Raw genomic sequence first — 21,115 nt, 5'->3', positions numbered from 1 at the left:
AAAAGCCACTTTATGCTTAACATGGGGCTTAATGTTGCATTCCAGGAAGTACTGAAAGAAGAGAGTGGCGAGAGAAATACAGGTCATGGAGTTCAAGGTAAAGAGGATTCAGTAGAAAATATACTCTGTGAAAAACTTGGCTAGGGGTTACATGATGATATGAATGATGATGGCCCAATATGCTTATGTAATTGAAAGCTTGCTGCTCAGCTAAAGGAACTGACTGAGGAAAAATAAGAGATAATGGCATCATTGGATGGGGTTTGTCACCCTCTGAGTTCTAAGTGTGGCTCTATCTATCTATCTATCTATCTATCTATCTATCTATCTATCATCTATCTATCTATCTATCTATTAATTTATTTATTTATACATACATAAAGTGTTCTGTGTGCATGTTTGCCAGCACACCAGAAGAAGGTACCACATCTCCTTACAGATGGTTATGATCTACTATGTCGTTGCTGGAAATTGAACTCAGGACCTTGTGAAGGGCAGACAGTGCTCATAAGCACTGAGACATCTCTCCAGCCCCCATCTTACCACTTCAAAAAATATGGTGAGAGGGACAACCTGGTGAAAGAGCTGTCACCACACAATCTGCTATTTTCTGAGTTACAGAGCCAGTTGAGGGTACTGGTACTGTGTTGGCCCAAAATGAATGACTCTGAAGTGCCTTGAGCTGTCCTGGACAGGAAACATTAGCAAGCAAGGGGTGGCAAAGTCCTTAGGTAACACATGGTGCTGGCATAGCCTTGAAGTTCCAGAGCTGTAGGGAGGACTATGCACATTGATCTTAGCCAATCAGTCTCCCTTTGTTCTGTGGACCACCCATTATATCATTGACCTAGGATGTTTCCTTGCATGATATGTTACTGGCATGGCCTGGGTGTTCTCGAGCTGTAGGGAGAACTATGGACATTGATCTTTGCCAATCATTCTCCCTTTCTTTTGTGGACCATTGACCTAGGATGTTTCCTTGGATGATATGTTACTGGCATGGCCTGGGTGTTCTGGAGCTGTAGGGAGGACTATGGACATTGATCTTAGCCAATCAGTCTCCCTTTCTTTTGTGGACCTTTGATCTAGGATATTTCCTTGGATTACTTTGACATCTTGAAGTTCCTGCCTCCTCTTTCTGAACACCCTGACTACAGGCCTGTGTTACCATGCCTGGCTTAGGTGGTTTTAACCTCAGTCATTTAATAGAATGTTGGGATGAGTCTAACACATAGTTACACTTAACTATATTGAAAACATACTTATGTCTGTGAGGATGGTTTTCACTATCTGTTGCATAACGATAGAACTCCAATCTACTATGATGAGGATTAAAAACTCAATGATAAAGAAAAGCAATAATTTCTTTAAAATTAAAGGAGAGGATTTCAAGACAATCAACTGCAATTGAACAACACTTTCTTTCTATTACTTTAGTTAGGACCAGAGCCTGTTCCCTACCTACCATGACTATTTGGACTCAGTAATTCATTCTTAATAATGCCATTTAAAGAACTATGTTATCGAGGTAGACAATGCCCAAATATCCTGTAGACACTAGGGAGGCTAGGTAAGCAGATCTAGTATGTACACTAAGTTCCAGGTCAGCCTGAGAATCATACTGAGACTATTCGTTCAACTAAAAAAAAAAAAGAGAGAGAGAACAAAGGTTAAAATCAATTTTTTAAAAATTATTTATTTATCACAATTTATTCATTTCATATCCTGGCTGTATCCCTTTCCATATTCACACATTCCCACCCACCCTCCCCATTTCCCCCTGTGCACATTCCATAGTGCTCTGATAGGTGACTAAGGAATATTTTTCCTTCGAACATAATGGTTAAAACACAAATTATTAATGAAAACTGGAAACGTATTAACATATTTATTCAGTGTGACTAATTTCAACCATTGATAAATATATAAGGTTATACTTTATTTTTCTTTCCACAGGTGAAATTTGCTAATTGAAGACATGAAAAAAAAATTGAATGCAGACTTCTTTAAAACAGTTCACAGACGGTTCTCAGTTCCTAAGGAACAGAGCCATGGAAGCTCCCATGTAGGAGACATAAGTGTGGGCAAAGAGAAGTGTATGTAGAGAGAGGGAGAGAGAACAAAGAGAAAAAAGACAGGAAAAGAAGAAACATAGAAAGAAAGAGGGAGAGAAGAAAAGCACATAGAAGAAAACAAAAAAAAATCTGGCTCTACAGGAAAGAGCCTCTGGGAGAGGGCAAGACCATTCTACTGGACTGGAAAGTTAAGGGTAGAGGTGGGATATGACAATCAGGCCCTTTAGAAGGTAGGGACTGAGGGATGCTTTCAAAGAGGAAACTCAGCAGCTTGTCATGGGTGTGAAGCACAACATATGATAAGTAAATCATCCTTTAGGTTTAATAGGTTTACATAGAAGGCCAGAGATGCACAAAACTAAGTAATCTCACCAGGCCATATATTAAAAACTTCCCATCTGTAAATTCCTCCCCGATTCTCGGCTTATTTCTTTTCTGCAAGGTACTCCCATGATATAATGTTATTGAGCAGAAAATATCTCATGTAGGGGAATAGGTATATTCAACAGTGACATTCCAGAGTAGAATAGAATTACATGGAGTCCATTGATTTATTAGACCTAAGGGAAATATAAGAATGTTTATTCAGAATATTGTTATTCCTGCCAGGTAGAGATGTTACACAGATGACAGAGTTGGGACTAAGGAAATTTGAAGTGCAATTCTAGACGACTAAGTGGCAGCATGCATGGTATTCTGACTGACATGTAAACCTATCTGAGAAGAAAAGGACTGGAGAATTGACCCAACACAGCTGAGTAGATACAGAGAATACAATAGAAGGCTGCTTGTCCTCAGGTACAACCTAAGATTTAATTGCTTTAATTAATTGCTGGGACTTTAATCCTTTCTTTAACATCCAAATCTTCTTCCCTTCCAGTTCCTCCAGGCTCCACAGGTCTCTGTAAATGCCTGATTTCTCCAGCCTTCTATTGACATCTGTTTGAATCTCAGGATCCCCTGACAACAATCTCTACAACATCTGGAGTCTTCACCACTCAGGGCTCCTAAATGAATGTGTACCTGCATCATGGAAGCAGATTATAATTCACTTCAGAACAGTTGGTCTTCATGCCTTCAAGTTCTTTTTCTCTCTTTACATTAGGCAAAATTTCAAGAAGGGGTACACCTGACATGTGTCCTTGTGGGCTCCCATTGCTGCCTATGTGAGATTAACTCAGTTTGTGTCTTTGGAAACATGGTCAAGCACTTTTTAAACATGTGTACTGTCAGTTTCTGTCCTGTTCATTTTTGGATAGTTCCATATTTTTGTGAAGATATTGGATTAGAAACTTCTTTCAGAACCAAGCCTAAGTTACTTTTTATGCTCTCAATCTTCTATTTCTTCTGGGTCACCAGGGATGAGTTAAAGATGAATTTAGGATTAACCTTTCACACCAAAACATGCTACTCTTGACACGTTTATGGGGCTAAATATATGTCTCAGCACCTAGGAGAACTGGCTGCACACTCTCATTTTCAAACAAATTTTATCGTTTAAATTGCCCTGAATCCCTCAATTATTATATGACAGAATGTTTACAATGTAAAAAGAAGACAATATTTTATTGATGTAATATCTCAACTAATCTAATTTGAGCATCAGGGACACAGAGCTGTAGAAAAGGTTTTTGGTATCCAAAGCTGGCAATCAGTCCTCAGTCATCATATTAAGATGGTCAAAGGAGATCCAACAAACTTGTCTCCCACTTTGTACATATCAGTCTTGGCCTAAAAGCCCATAATCACCTTACACACACACCAGAAATGTTTCCTTTTAAGTAAATATCCTTGCTGTTACTTCATGTATAACCTATATATTACATACTTCCTATAGAATGCAGAACTTTAAGATGAAATGACATATGGATAATTCGGAGGAACATATGGATTCACAGAATCCAATCTTATGTATATATTCATATCACATCAAGCTATGTAGTGAGATGCAGTTGATGGATGATTAGACCACTTCATTACATCTCCAGGATACTTGAAATCACAAAGCTTTGAGTTAACAAAATGAACACATTCTTACAGTTTCTCTTCAGTATGTTTCATTCATGAAAGTGAAGCCTATTGAAATTTACAAAGGCTTCATCACGGTGAATATATTCATAAGGTTTTCTCTTGAGTATGATTTCTTTTATGTCTTTGGAAAAATGTGACATGCAAAGGCTTTAGTAGTTATATTCATAGGGTTTTACTTCAGTATGGAATCTTTCATGCCTTCAGAGGCTTTACCACACTGATTACATTCTTAGGGGTTCTCTCCAGTATGTGTTCTTTTATGTATTTGAAGACTACTGAATTGTGAAAAGGCTTTACCACCTTGATTGCATTCATAATTTTTCTCTCCAGAATGAATCCTTTCATGCCTCTGGAGGTAGCAGCAAAATGCAAAGGCTTTATTTACCTCATTGATTATATTCATAAGGTTTCTCCCCAGTATGTATTCTTTTATGCTTCTTGAGATTTCAGTGTTGTGAAAAGGCTTTCTCACACTGATTACATTCGTAGGATTGGGCTCCAGTATGAATCCTTTCATGTCTCTAGAGGTTTCACCAACGTGCAAAGGCTTTACCACATAGATTACATTCATGGGGTTTCTCTAGTATGTATTCTTTTATGCGTTTGGAGATGTCCGTGTTGTGAAACGACTTTACCACACTGATTACATTTGTAGGGTTTCTCCCCAGTATGTGTTCTTTTATGTAATTGGAGACTACTGGGTTGTGAAAAGGCTTTCCCACAGTGATTACATTCCTAGGGTTTCTTTCCAGTATGTGTTAATTTATGCCTCTGGAGATTTCCGTGTTGTGAAAAGGCTTTCCCACACTGATTACATTCATAGGTTTTGGCTCCAGTATGTATTCTTTCATTATTTTGTAGACTACTGAGGTGTGAAAAGGGTTTCCCATACTGATTACATTCATAGAGTTTCTCTCCACTATGTGTTCTTTTATGTTTTTTGAGATTACCGGTTTGTGAAAAGGCTTTACCACATTGATTACATTTTTAGGGGTTCTCTCCACTATGTGTTCTTTTATGTAGTTTGAGATTCCTGTTATTTGAAAAGGCTTTACCACACTGAATACATTTGTAGGGTTTCTCTCCAGTATGTGTTCTTTTATGTATTTGGAGACTGTTACAACATGCAAAGGCTTTACCACATTGATTACATTTATAGCATTTCACTCCACTATGTGTTCTTTTATGTAGTTTGAGAGTACCAGTTTCTGAAAAGGCTTTACCACAGTGATTACATTCGTAGGGTTTCTCTCCAGTATGTGTTCTTTTATGCTTTTGGAGATGTTCGTGTTGTGAAAAGGCTTTCCCACACTGATTACTGTTGGGAGCCGGCAAAGCCCTCAGACTCTGATTTGTAATATCCTGCTGGACAAACAACAGAGGTATGTGAATCATACCTTTTGGTTAATAGCCCTGCCGGACAAACAACAGATGTCCGAAACCATAGATGTTGTTTTTAGTGACTGTATAACCTTGTGAGCCTCCAGTGTAACAATCACATGAATCAAGTGATTTCTTACAATAGTCTTGGTGATTTTCCACTGTTATTTCCTCCTCCTTGAAACCCCCCTCCCTACCAGAACTGCCCTATAAAAATAAAACTGCTGCACAATAAAGTCAGCACTTGAAAGGCATTCATCTACTTGTGCTCGTTTCTCTCTCTCCCTCATTTCCTACAGGTACGACCTCCTTCTCCCCCACAAATAACTAGGTCCCATGGGTCGGGACAGAGTGGCGCCCAATGTGGGGCCCAACGTGGGGCCCGAAGTACGATAAAAGAGCTCGATAAAAGAGCAGGCCTGCGACATCAATAGATTGGTCACACTCCTCTGGCCCGGAGAAGACTGCATGACCTGGTGAGTTTTTACACTTCCGTCTTATCGAGATGGGGCATTCTTTGTCTAAGGAGGTGTCCTTCATTAAGGATCTTAAAGCCTCCCTTCGAGAGAGAGGAATTAGGGTCAAGAAAAAAGATTTAATAAATTTCTTTATTTACATTGACAAGGCCTGTCCTTGGTTTATGTTGGATGGCCCTACCATTCATCCCAAAAAATGGCAAAAGGTAGGACGTGAGCTCAATCAAAAATTAACTGAGGAAGGAGATCAATCACTCTCCCCTACAGTTTTTTCCTTTTGGGGCATTACAAGAGATATTGTTGAGGATGCCGACAATGATGCTGGCAAACGACAGTTACTTTCGGTTGCTGAATATTGTCTTTCTTCATCCAAGCAAAATTCACCCGCCGCTTCTCGTCCTCCCTCTCGTGCTTCTGATTCCTTCTCTTTGGCTAACGCCTCTCCTCTTCCTAGCCTCCCTCGACTTTATCTGCCTCTTCCCACTGCTGATGTCCTGCCACCATACTCTGGGACATCTAATCACAAAGAATCTTTAAAATCCCTCGGCCCACCCGTCTCATTTACACAAGATCCTGAACCCCTAGATCCTGGAGATGCCGCTACGCTTGAGGACGAGGCCGCTCAATATCATAATAATGATGACCCTCCACTCGCCTCCGCACCTCTGCCATCTGCTCCTTTTGTCCTCCCATCCTTCCCTACACTGCCTACAGATATCCTCTCAGAGACCCGGTCTCGTCTTTCTGCCCAAGTCCGTGACCTGACCGAGATCCTCCATCTCCAATGACAACTTTCGTGACTTACAACTCGCTGTTCTGCCCTCCCTACATCCAATCCTGCCTCCGCTATTCCTGAGCGTTCTCCTCCATCCAACTCTTCGCTCATAAATCCAGTTTTTCATCTGTCCACTCCGTCTCAACTTACTTTTCCTGTTACTACTAACTCGCAGGCAAGCCGTATTTCTGGCCCTTCTCAATCCACGCCGACTCGCCCTGATCATGTTAGCATTAGAATCCTTGATGATGAGGCTTCCGATGAGCAAAATAGCGAAAGTGATAGCAAACAGGGGCCCCAGTCTCCCAACTCCTCTAGCGCCCCTGCTAGTTCTTCCGCTAAAGTCAAAACAAAATCCTCCTCCGAGGAGCCTGGTGACTTTCATCCCCTTCGCTTCAAAAAATTAGAAAAACTTAACTCAGCCGTCCGCACCTATGGCCCTAATGCTCCTTTTACTGTTTCCCTCCTTGAAAGTATGGCTGGGGGCGGATTCCTGACACCCAGTGAGTGGCTTACTGTTGTCCAATCGGTTCTCACAAGAGGCCAATTTCTCTCATGGCAGGCTGACTGGTATGACTGCTGCCGCAATCTGGCTAATAACAATTTAAAAAATCCTGACAAAGCCTCAGCAATATGGACATTTAATAAATTAACAGGACAGGGAAAATATGCTCCAGAACAAGTACAGCGTGCTTTCCCTGTCAGGCTCTTAGCTCAGGCCCATGGGGCTGCCCTTGCTGCATGGCGGGCAATTCCAGTTAAGGGGTCTGTTCTTTCACCCTTAACAAAGATTATCCAAGGCAATAATGAGGACTATTCAGAATTTGTGGGGCGCCTCCTTGAGGCGGCATAGCGATCATTGGGATCCGATAAAATAGAACAAAAAGAAAGTAAACTCCTTAAACAGATGGCCTTCGAAAATGCTAACTCTGCCTGTAAGGCAGCCCTGCGGGGCAAACATAAAGATAAGGACCTTCCTGAGATGATCCGTATCTGCTCAGATGTTGACACCTTTACTCATAATATGTCTCAGGCCATAAGTCTAGTCATGGGAGCCGCACAAGGCCCCAGTTCAAAATTCTCTTGTTTTAAATGTGGACAAGTGGGACATTTTGCACGGCAATGCTCTCAACAAAATTCTTCCCCTTCAGGACAAAATGGAGGGCTTCCTCGTCCCTTGCCCACTACTGTTTGTCCACGTTGTCGGCGGGGCAAACATTGGGCCGCTGCCTGCCACTCCAAAACGGATGCCGCGGGAAATCCTCTCCTTCCCCCACAGGGAAACATGAGGAGGGGCCAGCCCCGGGTCCCTCAGCCTATCAACTTCATGCCGGCCTCGGGGGTAAGCCAGCCATGCCACAATCAGACCCTAACACAGCCAGCGCCAGACCAACAGCCTGCCTTCGCAGGGCCACTCCCGGGAGCGCAGGATTGGACCTCTGTGCCTCCACCGACTCAATTCTAACCCCTGAAGACGGGGTACAAGTTATCTCCACAGGAATTTTTGGGCCACCTCCCCCACAGACTTACTATTTAATTTTGGGTAGGGCATCTAGTACATTAAAAGGCATTAATGTCTTCCCCTCTTTAATTGATAACGATTATACTGGGGAAATAAAAATTTTGGCTAGCAGCACGCGGGGACCCCTCCCAATTACTAAGGGACAGCGATTGGCTCAAGCACTCCCCCTACCTCTAGATTTAACCGCTCCCGATTTAGGCCCTCCTCGAGGACCATCTACTCCCGGATCCTCGGACATTTTCTGGATTCACCAAATGACTCAAGGGCGACCCACTCTAAAACTTAAACTCAATGGAAAAACATTTGAGGGCCTTTTGGATACAGGAACAGATTCCACAGTAATTTCTCAAAGAGCATGGCCTTCTTCCTGGCCCTCCCAGCCAACTTTAACTCAGCTACAAGGCATAGGTCAATCTCTTAATACCCTACAGAGTTCCCAATTGCTGACCTGGGAGGACCCTGAGGGAAATAGCGGACACGTGCATCCATTTATAGTCCCTGGGCTCCCTGTTAATCTCTGGGGAGAGATATTCTTTCTCAAATGGGAGTCCTCATGTTTAGCCCCTCTGAGGCAGTCACCCAACAAATGCTTAAACAAGGCTTTATACCAGGAAAAGGATTAGGAAAAAATAATCAAGGACCACCCAAACCTATTTCGTTTGTTCCAAAATTTTCATGTACAGGACTTGGTTATGAATCACATTTTTCTTAAGGGCCATTGCTCCCCCTGCACTCCAGGCAGATAAAATAACATGGAAAAGTGACTCCCCTGTCTGGGTTGACCAATGGCCCCTTCCTCAGAAAAAATTAGCAGCAGCCATGCAGTTGGTGCAGGAACAGCTTTTGGCTGGACATATTGTACCCTCCACTTCCCCGTGGAATACACCCATATTTGTTATTCAAAAGAAAGGGGGGAAATGGAGACTTCTCCAAGACCTCAGAGAAATTAATAAGACTATGGTACCAATGGGGGCACTCCAACCAGGACTCCCCTCTCCGGTTGCCATTCCTAAAGGCTATACAAAATTGGTTATTGATTTAAAAGATTGTTTCTTTTGTATTCCACTCCATCCTGATGACTGTAAGCGCTTTGCTTTCAGTGTTCCTGTTGTTAATTGTATCGGTCCGTCACCCCGCTTCCAGTGGAGAGTGCTGCCCCAAGGGATGGCCAACAGTCCCACCCTTTGCCAAAAATATGTTGCCCAAGCTATTGACCCTTTTAGAATAAAATACCCCAAAATATATTTCATCCACTATATGGATGATATTTTATTGGCAGGACCCGATGCTACTGAACTACAGGCTATTGGACAGAACTTAACTATTTCACTCCAACAACTGGGACTTCAAATAGCCCCCGAGAAAGTGCAGCTTCACCCTCCCTATCTCTTTCTCAGTTTTGAACTCCTTCCCAATAATATCCTGTCTCAAAAGATACAACTTAGACGAGATTCACTTTCTACTTTAAATGATTTCCAAAAGCTTCTGGGAGATATTAATTGGCTTAGGCCTTATTTAAAACTTACAACTGGGGAACTTAAACCTCTCTTTGATATTTTACGAGGGGATCCTGACCCAGTGTCCGCCCGACAGCTCACCCCAGAAGCCATTGAGTCCTTGGGTATAGTTGAAAAAGCTATACAAAATCAAAACGTTGGATATTTTTCCCCAGACCTGTCGCTTTGGCTATTAATTCTCCCCACAGCCTTTACTCCTACTGGACTTTTATGGCAAACTAAGCCCTTGTTCTGGATTCATCTCCCAGTGTCCCCCTCTAAAATACTTCCCACATATCCCTCATTGGTTGCTCAAATCTTCAAATTAGGAAGGGAGGCATCTCTCAAACTTTTTGGAAAGGACCCAGATATCGTCTGTACACCATATAATTCCTCTCAAGTACAGTGGTTAATTCAAACTTTGGATGATTGGGCTGTTAATAGCATTTCCTTTCAGGGACAACTTGATAATCATTATCCTGCTGATAAACTTATTCAGTTTTTGCATAAACAATCTGTCTTTTTTCTAACGCGAACCAAGACTTCTCCCATTCCCGGAGCTACATTGGTTTTTACTGATGGCTCCTCTTCAGGAATTGCTGCTTTTAGTATTCAGGGGAGGATTTTTCAATCTCAGACAGATCTCTCGTCTGATCAACTGGTGGAGCTGGTTGCAGTCATAAAAGTCTTCGAGAATCTCGCAAGCCAAGCGTTTAATCTTTACACTGATAGTGCTTATGTTGCTACTTCTGTTCCGCTGCTTGAGACTGTCCCTTATATTAGGCCTTCTACCAATGCTTCTCCTCTTTTTGCCAAATTACAAGCTTTAATGCTAAGACGCTTAGAACCCTTTTTTATTAGACACATTCGAGCTCACTCTGGCCTTCTGGGACCCCTGAGTGAGGGAAATGACTTGGTAGACCAGGCCACCCAGCCTAAGTTAGCCCTTTTTATGACATCTGTTGAACAACCTGACCCCCTGATACAAGCCCAGGAAGCTCATCGCTTACACCATCTCAATGCCCAAACGCTTCATCAGATGTTTTCTATTACAAGGGAGCAGGCTAGACAAATAGTCCACCAATGCCAAAATTGCTTAATATTTTTGCCCGAGCCTCACCTAGGAGTCAACCCTCGAGGTCTGACACTGGGAGAGCTCTGGCAGATGGATGTTACACATTATTCCCCTTTTGGAAAATTAAAATACATTCATGTGTTTATAGATACCTTCAGTGGATTCATTTTTGCCTCTCTCCAATCGGGAGAAGCTACTAAACATGTTATAAGCCATATTCTTGCATGTTCTGCCTGCATGCCCTTACCTAAAATCATAAAGACAGACAATGGCCCTGGATATACCAGTAATAACTTTAAACAATTTTGTGCTCAATTAAAAATCAAACATATCACAGGGATCCCTTACAACCCACAGGGCCAAGGCATTGTAGAAAGAGCACATCAAACCCTTAAAAATATGCTTCAAAAATTACAACATTCTGGAGGAATTTTATACCCTCCAACAGGAAACTACAAAACCCTTTTAAATCATGCTTTATTTGTCTTAAATTTCCTTACTCTTGATAATAATGGCAAGACTGCAGCTGACAGATTCTGGCACTCTTCCACATCGGATACCTATGCTCAAGCAATGTGGAAAGACCCATTGACTTACAAGTGGTCTGGTCCAGACCCCGTATTAATTTGGGGAAAAGGACATGCATGCATATTTGACTCCAAGCAACAAAATGCCAGATGGCTCCCTGAAAGATTAATAAAGTTAATTAATCCCCCCAGGGAAACCCCTGAGGAAAAATCTAATTGTGTTTAATTACAGAAGGATGTTCGGCCTTGCCATTCTTTAGCTCCTGCTTGTAGTCCGGCTGGCGGTAAGTGCCCCCTCCCCTTATCAGATTTATAATTATACCTGGGTTATTGAAAATCAGGCCAGATATATTGTTAATTCTAGTTCTTCAGTCGGAACTCAGCCTCACTGGCCCGATTTAGAAGTGGACCTTTGTGCCCTTGCCCTTGGTGTACACCCTGATTGGGGTGTTGCCAAGATTCTTTGGCCTCGGCCCAGAGGTACAGCACCTGAGTCTCCGCATTTTCCTCCCAATCCTGGCTGTGCAAATGCTCTTGATAGAAGGATTCTTCAAAACTAGCATGGTATTTATGTCTGTCCAGGGGCCCATAGGGACCGATCTCTCAACTATAAATGCGGATGGGCAAATGATTATTTTTGTGCTTCATGGGGCTGTGAGACTACCGGAGATACCTACTGGAAGCCCACTTCCAGTTGGGATTATATTACTGTTAAACAAAAATACACCCCTCCAGAAAGGACTCTTACCTATGCTTGCCCTTCATTGGGCTGTGTTCCCTCCACCTATTCCGAACTCAATCCTCAGACATTGCCCTTATCATGTAAAATTAATGATCCTATTACTAAAGGATGGTGTAACCCCCTGCTAATTCAATTTACTTCCCAGGCCAAGCAACAAACTTGGACTGGTCGGGGGTTTGAATGGGGACTTAGGTCCTATAAAACACATATTGGGCTCACCTTCAAAATTAAGTTACTTAAAACCATTCCCCATAAAACTCCTGTTGCTGTTGGACCTAATCCCACCCTCCAACCAGCAAAACCTAAGCTCCCTGCTGTTTCCAGTTTTACTACCCCTAGTTCTACCCTGTCGCACCCTTCTGGAGCAACTCTTTTTTCAGCCTACTCTCCCAGAAGGATATATGAGTTCCGCAGATCTCATCATTTCTTTGGTTAATGCTTCTTTAGAGGCAATTCGTAACACCAGTAACCCTGCCTATGAGGAATGTTGGATCTGCTTTTCTTCCACTCCTCCGTTTTATGAAGGCATAGCAATAATGGGTGATCCTATCCCCGCCAATGACTCTAAGTCCCTGCTTTGGCATGCTTCCCCTGAGGGAGGCCTTACTCTTAGCTCAGTCTCAGGTTTTGGCCATTGCCTCCTGGGACCGAATATGATTCCCCCACGACCATTACAGATGATCTGCAACCAGACATCTATTATTAATCAAACATTTTTATTCACTAAGGCTCCCAATAATACTTATTTTGCTTGTTCTACTGGACTTACTTCCTTTATTACTAATAAGGATTTTTTTAGAAAAAAAGAGACTACTGTATTATTGTTGTTATTCTTCCCTGTTTTTTATTCATGATTCCGACAGCTTTCTGTCCTTTTATGATGGTGGTATTCCTATTCAAAAAAGAGAACCTATAATGGCCATTACTCTTACTGTGCTTTTGGGCTTAAGTGCCGTGGGGGCTGGAACCAGTATTGCTTCCATGGTCACTTCTCAACAACATTTTTCTCAGCTCCAAGCAACCATTGATAAAGATTTGAGTGAGCTCCGAGAAGGAGTACAAAATCTTAAAGACTCTGTGGCTTCCCTTTCTGAAGTAGTTCTTCAAAACTGGCGAAGCCTTGACTTAGTTTTTTTAAAAGAGGGAGGCCTTTGTGCCGCCTTTAAAGAAGAATGCTGTTTTTATTCTGACAAGACTGGATTGGTACAGAATAGCTTAGATAAGGTCAAAAAGAACCTGGAAGAACGTAAAAAGGATCGAGAACAACAGGAGTCTTGGTACCAAAATTGGTTTGCCACCTCTCCTTGGCTTTCCACTCTTCTTCCCAGTCTTTTGGGCCCCCTTATGGGTCTGTTTCTGCTCCTCTCCTTTGGCCCTTGGGCCTTTAATCGTCTCTCAAGTTTTATTAAAAGACAGGTGGATTCTGCAATCAAACCCATCCAAGTCCACTACCATCGCCTGGCTGGGAAAGAAGAATTTGCCATAGAGCTTCCACCTGATGCCCCAGCCTCCCGCCCCCTAGATTTTTCCTCCCTGCTCTCCCCTGCCCCGAGATGGAAGTTTTGGGGCCATCCTCGTAGCTAAATTTGGACTTTTACGACTCTCACAATTGGCTGACCAAAAATAAAATTTCTTCATTAGTTAACTAAGACAGATTTAACCGCTGTCTTCTAGTCATATTGGGTACACCCTCATAATTCTCTTCCTTACAAGTCTTTGGGGAGGATTAATGCGTTACATTTCCACAAAGTGCGTGGTCTGGTAAGTCAGAGACGGAATGAGTGGGTAAGTCTCGCCCCGCCTAAGACAGCACGACCTCGCCTAGAGGAGGCCGATCCCATAACGGGTAAGGGTCCAGCACCGCCCTTCCAACAGGCTCAGACCCCGTTTGTGCTCCTGTTTTTATAAGGACTCTTGCCTCTCCTTTCTGTTGATTCAATTCGTCTATGGCCTTTGCACTCTGAGGGCTTTGTCCCATTGCACCAAAAATGGCATAGACCTATCAACGAAAGTAATCATGTCCTTAAGTCTCTCTGGGGAACGCAACCTCCATGGCTTGTTTATGTGGGTTACCCAGGTAGGCTACAAAAATTGGCTGATCAAAATTATTCTTTACATGTTCATTGAGAGTCTTAAAAGTCCCCTCGCTTCTAAAAAGATAAAAAGGGAGGAGATGTCCAGAGCCAGCAAAGCCCCCAGACTCTGATTTGTAACATCCTGCCGGACAAACAACAGAGGTCTGTGAATCATACCTTTCAGTTAATAGCCCTGCCGGACAAACAACAGATGTCCCAAAACCATAGATGTTGTTTTTAGTGACTGTATAACCTTGTGAGCCTCCACTGTAACAATCACATGAATCAAGTGATTTCTTACAATAGTCTTAGTGATTTTCCACTGTTATTTCCTCCTCCTCAAAACCCCCCTCCCTGCCAGAACTGCCATATAAAAATAAAACTGCTGCACAATAAAGTCAGCACTTGAAAGGCATTCATCTACTTGTGCTCATTTCTCTCTCTCCCTCATCTCCTACAGGTACGACCCCCTTTGCCCCCACAAATAACTAGGTCCCGCGGGTTGGGACAGATTACATTCGTAGGGTTTCTCTCCAGTATGTGTTCTTTTATGCCTCTGGAGATTTCTGTGTTGTGAAAAGGCTTTCCCACACTGATTACATTTGTAGGGTTTCTCTCCACTATGTGTTCTTTTATGCAGTTGGAGACTACTAGGTTGGGAAAAGGCTTTACCACACTGTTAACATTCATAGGGTTTCTCATTAATATGTATTCTTTTCTTTCTGCAAAGATAATTCAGATATGTGTAAGCTTTACCATATTCGTTACCCTCATGAATCTTTTTTTCAAAGATTTATTTACTTAATATTTATACTGTGTTTTGCCTGCATGCTAGATGAGGACACCAGATCTTAGTATAGAGGGTTACAAGCCACCATGTGGTTGGCTGGAAAATGAACTCAGGACCTTTGGAATAACAGCCAGTGCTCTTAACCTCTGATCTCTCCAGCCAGTGATGAATCTTTATGTCAGTGTAAATTATGTTTGCAATTTGGTTTAATCATAAACTGAAGTTACATCTTAACCTCTTATCACTTTCTTTACATTCATAGTTTACCCCTTGATTGTGGGTTTCTGTACCTTACAAGATACCTTTGATGGTAAGAAACTTCATTACATGGCTCACTGACAGCATCACTTTTCTATAAGTGGTTTTTCATATTTAAAAAGATCTAGAAGGAGTCAGCTTTAGCACAGGGACTGCATTCATAAATTTTCCTATAGTTGTAATCACACTGCATTCATAAAGGGAACCAAAATAAACACAACAATTTCCACAGGGCTAGTAATCGTAGGGATTTTTTGTAATGTGATTTCTTTGGCTATATTCCCATTGAGCATGAAAATCTAATTAAGTATATTAGTTTAATTTTTAACAGTCCTCTCTTTTGAGTAGACTTTCTGAAGGTGATAGGAGTTCATAATTCATTCGTTATTAATCATGAATGGATGAATGAACATATGAAAAAATATAAAATTATAGTGTTGTCACTATCATGCTTTCTATTGTACACATGTACAGGATAGTTTAGAATGCAATAGTCTATGATGATGTGCATCTGGAAAAACCCAACCAGAAAAAGTGGGCAATGCTGGATCCTTCCCAAAAGCATCTCTACATAGATGTAATGATGGAGATCTACAAGATCATCATTTCTATTTAGGAGATAATAAATACTCTTTAAGAATTCTCTGCAGAGTAGAGGGAATTTTATGAATTAAGGAGAAGATAGCAAGGGGAGGATAGGAGCTCCACAAGGAGAACGATTGAATCAATATATTTGGGCACAGGGGTCTTTTCTAAGACTAATACTCCAACCAAAGACAATTCATGAATATAACCTAGAACCCCTGCTCAGATGTAGCCCATGGCAGCTCAGTATCCAAGTGAAATTCCCTAGTAATAGGAACTGTCTCTGAACAACCTTTGCTCTTTGAACAACCCCTGCTGAGGATGCAACAGCCTTGGCAGGCCACAAAGGAGGACAATGTACCCTGTCCTGATGAAACCTGGGAAGCTTCGGTCAGACGGAAGTGGAGGAGGGACTCACATATCAGTGGACTTGACAAGGGGCTTGACAGGATATGAGAAAGGGAGGGAGAATTGGGAGGTAATGGGGTACAGCTGGGATACAATGTAAATAAACTGTAATTAATATTAAAATATAAATAAAAAAGGAAGAACAACAAATGAAACATTTCCACATACACACAATTTTGCTTTTTGTTCTTCAAAGACAGTATTCTTGACCCTCATAATTTCCATCTGATTAAGTTTCACAATTTTCCTTCAGGTATTTGAGTAACATAACCTATGTTATGGAATATTTGCTCAACAGTAGGTTTTGTACACAAAATTATCACCTATTTTATGAGTATGCTGTTTACAATATGAGTGGCGAGAGGCTCAACAGATAGGGATTTCTACAGAGTATCTGCAATGTAGATATGATTAATGATTTATCATTTATAGAGGAATTTTAATTTAGAACATGGCTGCTCTGTCAAAAGACCCCATCCAAATACCTTCTATGTCAATGTGATCTGGCTAGAATACAAACACACCTTTAATCCAGGAGACAGAGGCAAGCAGATCTGACTTCAATGCCTGCCTGGTATAGAGCAATGTCCAGTAAAGAAAAGCTTGGATTCAGGCATGGTGGTACATGCTTTTAATCCCAAACTATGGGTGTAAAAACAGCAGGTAGAAGGAAGCACCCATATTTGAAAGTGCTGTCTAATACAGTGGCAAAGGGGACAAATTCAGAGAAATATTTGACAGAATAGGATACATGTATCTCTCATGCATATCTCATTTGAAGAGAGAGAAAAATGACGCTCCTTAATGTGGCAGTACATGGAGAGAGGAGAGAGTTTTACTGGGATATTAATAGAAAGACAGGTTGGAGAGAGAGAACTAAGGTGAATATCAAATGAAGCAGAGAATAAAAAAGAGCTGAAGATCAGAAAAGACTGATGGAGTTAAGTTTGAGACTAAACAATGCAATTTAGAATTCAGGACAAAAGTCAGATTAAGCAGTAATTCTCAAGACAGAAAATCTTCTAGGCCAAAGAAAGAGTGTATGGAACCTAGAAGCTGCCCTGCTCAGGCCTAGGGTAGCAGACAGAGGGGCAGTAATTTTCAGAGATCATAATTTCTAGATTGAGTAAATGTCATTTGTACAGTAATATCTATTTAGCAAGGGTTTCACTGTCTTCTTTTGCATTGAAATGCCTGGCAAACATAAATAATATAATATACCTTACGGTGAGGAACATGGGTTATGGAGAATTTAATGTTCCTTACTACTCTTAAAATGGTGTTTGTTTTTCCACAGTTGCTTTTCTTTAAAATTTCTGGGACACATTAAATTTTTTTTCACAGCGCTGGGGAGCTGGCTCAGAGGTTAAGAGCACTGGCTGTTCCTACAGAGGTCCTGAGTTCAATTCCCTGAAACCACATGGTGGCTCACAAGCATCTACAATGAAATCCCATGCCCTCTTCTGGTGGGCAGGCACATGTGCAGGCAGAATAATATATAAATAATGAATAAATAAATCATCTTTAAACATTTCTTCATAGGCATATTTATATAAGCTTCCGTGATTAATTACCTTCCATATCTAGTAGATAGTCGATAATGTTCTTCAGTATTATGCTCTTCCCAATTGTAGCCTGAAATATGGACCAGAAAGTGAATGAGAGGGGATTAAAAATTAGACAAAATTTAAGTTTCTATATTCAGTGAACCTTAGAAACATGCCTGAATTTTTCTTTCTCATCCCAAGTGAACTTATATTAGAACATCAATAAGAAAAGTCAACAGTAACAACAGTTGTCCCCTTTACATGAATAGAGAAAGAAAATTCACTGTCTTACCTATAGCTGTAAGGTGCTTGCAGGTCTCTATCATCACATCTTTGTAGAGACACTTCTGGGAAGGATTCAGCAAGGCCCATTCTTCCCGAGTGAAGTTCACATTCACATCAGCATAGGTAATTGAATTCTAAATGATCCCATAAATGAGGATAGCAGAAAGCACAATGGTGACAACAGTGTAAATGCATTCTTCATTGACAATATATTCATATAATTTTGGTGATTCCCTGACATTTCCTGAACCAGAAGTTTCGATATACTCATCAAGTCATTTTAGAAGGAAACTAAATGAGGAGGTTCACCTCATTTCTGCAACCTTTAAATGGAATGCAGTATTTCAAGAGAAATGAAAAGTAACAGACATAAAAGAAAGCAAGACAAGCAAGTAGATGAAAAGTACAGAACACAGATCTGCATGCACAATTACTAACTACAAAATTTAGAAGCAAGCACGATGAACTGGTTCAAGACTTTAATTCAGGCACTCAAGAGGCAGAGGTATGTGTATCTTATTGAGTCAGAGGCCAGCGTAGCCTCTGAAACAAGTTTCATGACATCCAGAGGTACATTTAAGACCTGAGTCCACCACAATCATTCAAATAAGAAAGATAAGCAAGATACAAAGAACTCCATGGTATTTCTGAAGTTCCTACAAAGAATTATATATTCACAACATTTCTGTATCTATCTTCCAGAAACCTGAAGTGTCCCAGCTTAAACTGTAATGTTAATGAAAGTTAACTAAAAGGGAATGCATGTTCAAACAGGTACAAATGGACAGATGAAAAAATTAGTACTGGAATTGTTGGTCATAAATGATCAACATAAGGCAGTTGCGGGGCTCAGCAATGAAAAGCTCTTGTTGGTCTTGCCAATAACTGGGCTCAATTGCCAGTGCTTACATGGAGGCTCACAACTCCCCATTACTTTAAATTCTGAAGTTCTGAGGCCAGTCAGCTGCTGACTATTGTGAGGACCAGGTACACAAGAGTTGCATAGTCACACATACAGCAAAAAAATATTAGTAATATTCAATCACTTAAAAAAAAAGAAGCAGGTAGAACCTGACTTGCCTGAAATCCAATGACTCAGAAGACTCACGCAGTAGTAATGTTATGAATACAAAACATCCTGAGAAACAGAATATACTCTCTACCAAATATCAAAATTCAAGTGTGGATATGGATGAAGATCAGCATAGTAGCATATGCTTGACATGTACAAAAACCTACATACCACACTCATCAGCAAACATATGAAAACAAAAACTGCTAGGCATATTGGGCCACAATGAATCCCAGTCCTCTGGAGCCAGAGTGAGGTGGATCTCTAAGTTTGAGGCCTGGCTGGATTGCATACCTACATCCAGGACAGTCAAATCTACACATAAGCCTTGGTCTTGAAAAACAACAAAATTAAAAATGTAAAACCTCAGGATACCAAAATAGCTTAGCAATGAATAGCAATTTCTTTGACTCCTTCTTGTGATTTAGAGATAGATTGGATAATGATGAAGCCCACATGAGCATGAGAAGGAAACAGACTGATCGGTTTCAATCACAACACAGTAGACAGAAACAAAAGGAAATGGTTTGTGATCACAGACACTCAAATCCAATCCCCAGTAAGGAATATGGACAGATTCCTCCTACAAAACCTTTTATACCTTCCTCCAAAGAATCACACATAGAAGAAATAAATGTTCAATGATATTCTCCTACTTGTTTCTGTGAACATTTTCCACTCTCTGTTACTGAAGACCCAGTTCTTACGGTTGCCCCTAGCACTCCAAAAGAACAGCAATGGCAACTTCCCTTTTCCTGTGTCCAAGTCTCCTGTGGATTACACACTCCCACTTTCTGTTCTGCGTCCGGGATCCCAACTGAAAGTACTCAACTCAACTCTAGGCCATGTTTGCATGGAGACTAAGGTGGTATACTGGGCATCTTCCCCACTATATTTCTTACAGCATGCCCAATTCTCAGGATCTTCACTAGTGTTTCAACTGAACAATATGGCACCATCCACTCCATACCATCCCAGCAACCTTAACACCATGAACAAACTAGCCAAGCAGGCCATTAAATAAACAACATTCCGCCAACAAACTTTCTGAAACTTGAGAGCACTAACAGAACCCCAAGAACAAAACTCCCACACATCAAATCAGCACTTATACCTATAATCACACCAAATGATGCTTAGATCCCAGCTTAGAAACAGATTCAAGAACAGTCAGGCAATATATCACCACCTGAGCTCAGCTATAATACCATAGCAGGAACTACAGCTATCTGAAAATTACAAAACTTTCTACAGAAACACAAAGGATATACCTTCTCTTCATTTCATGAAACTTCCTCTAACATTGACCACATACTCAGACACAATGTAAGTCTTAACAGAAAATTGAAATAATTCAATGAAAATAAATACAAATCATATTCAAACTCATGGAATGTAATGAGGAATGAAAGTGATGCAAAGAGGAAATATCATAGCACAAATTGCCTACATAAAGATATTGGGGAGATCTCATACTATCAACATAATGGCACACCTGAAAAGTCTACAACAAAAATATGTAAGCACACAAAAGGAGTAGACATCAAGGAAGAATCACTTTGAGGGCAGAAATCAATAAAATAGAAACAGAAGTTAAAGAATCAATGAGACAAAGGGTTGATTCACAAGAAAGACAAACCCTTATCTAAACTAAGTATAAGACAGAGAGGAAATATCCAAAGTAAGAAAATTAGAAATTTTATTAAGAGTTTATTGTGACAATGCAGCCACTTCTGATGAAAATTGATAGACTAAGATAAGAAAGGAGAGGAGGACCTCCCTTATCAGTGGACTTGGGGAGGGGCATGCATGCAGAAAGGGGGGAGGGGAGGAGGGAGGGACTTATGGGGTGATATAAAATGAATGAAGTGTAATTAATAAAACTTAAATAAAAAATAAAATCAGTAAAAAATAAAAATAAAAATGAATAAATAAAATTTCACTCATGTTATGTGAATGTGTTTTTCTTTTAACCCCAGGTGTGGACCTTGAGGCT

General features: G+C 40.9%; 1 long non-coding RNA gene across 1 annotated transcript; it reads right to left on the bottom strand.

The window, feature by feature from the left end:
* Positions 1–2,689: 2,689 nt before the first annotated feature.
* On the bottom strand, positions 2,690–20,431 carry LOC132650986 (uncharacterized). Its single transcript, XR_009588964.1, has 3 exons — positions 18,055–20,431; positions 17,790–17,850; positions 2,690–3,098 (listed from the first exon to the last, which is right to left on the bottom strand). It is a non-coding gene; the product is annotated as an uncharacterized LOC132650986 (long non-coding RNA).
* Positions 20,432–21,115: the final 684 nt, after the last annotated feature.

The sequence above is a fragment of the Meriones unguiculatus genome (genome assembly GCF_030254825.1).
Source record: "Meriones unguiculatus strain TT.TT164.6M chromosome 13 unlocalized genomic scaffold, Bangor_MerUng_6.1 Chr13_unordered_Scaffold_37, whole genome shotgun sequence".
NCBI classification, from domain to species: Eukaryota; Metazoa; Chordata; class Mammalia; order Rodentia; family Muridae; genus Meriones; species Meriones unguiculatus.
Note: the sequence above shows the minus strand (reverse complement) of the source record. Positions and strands in the feature narration are given on the sequence as shown.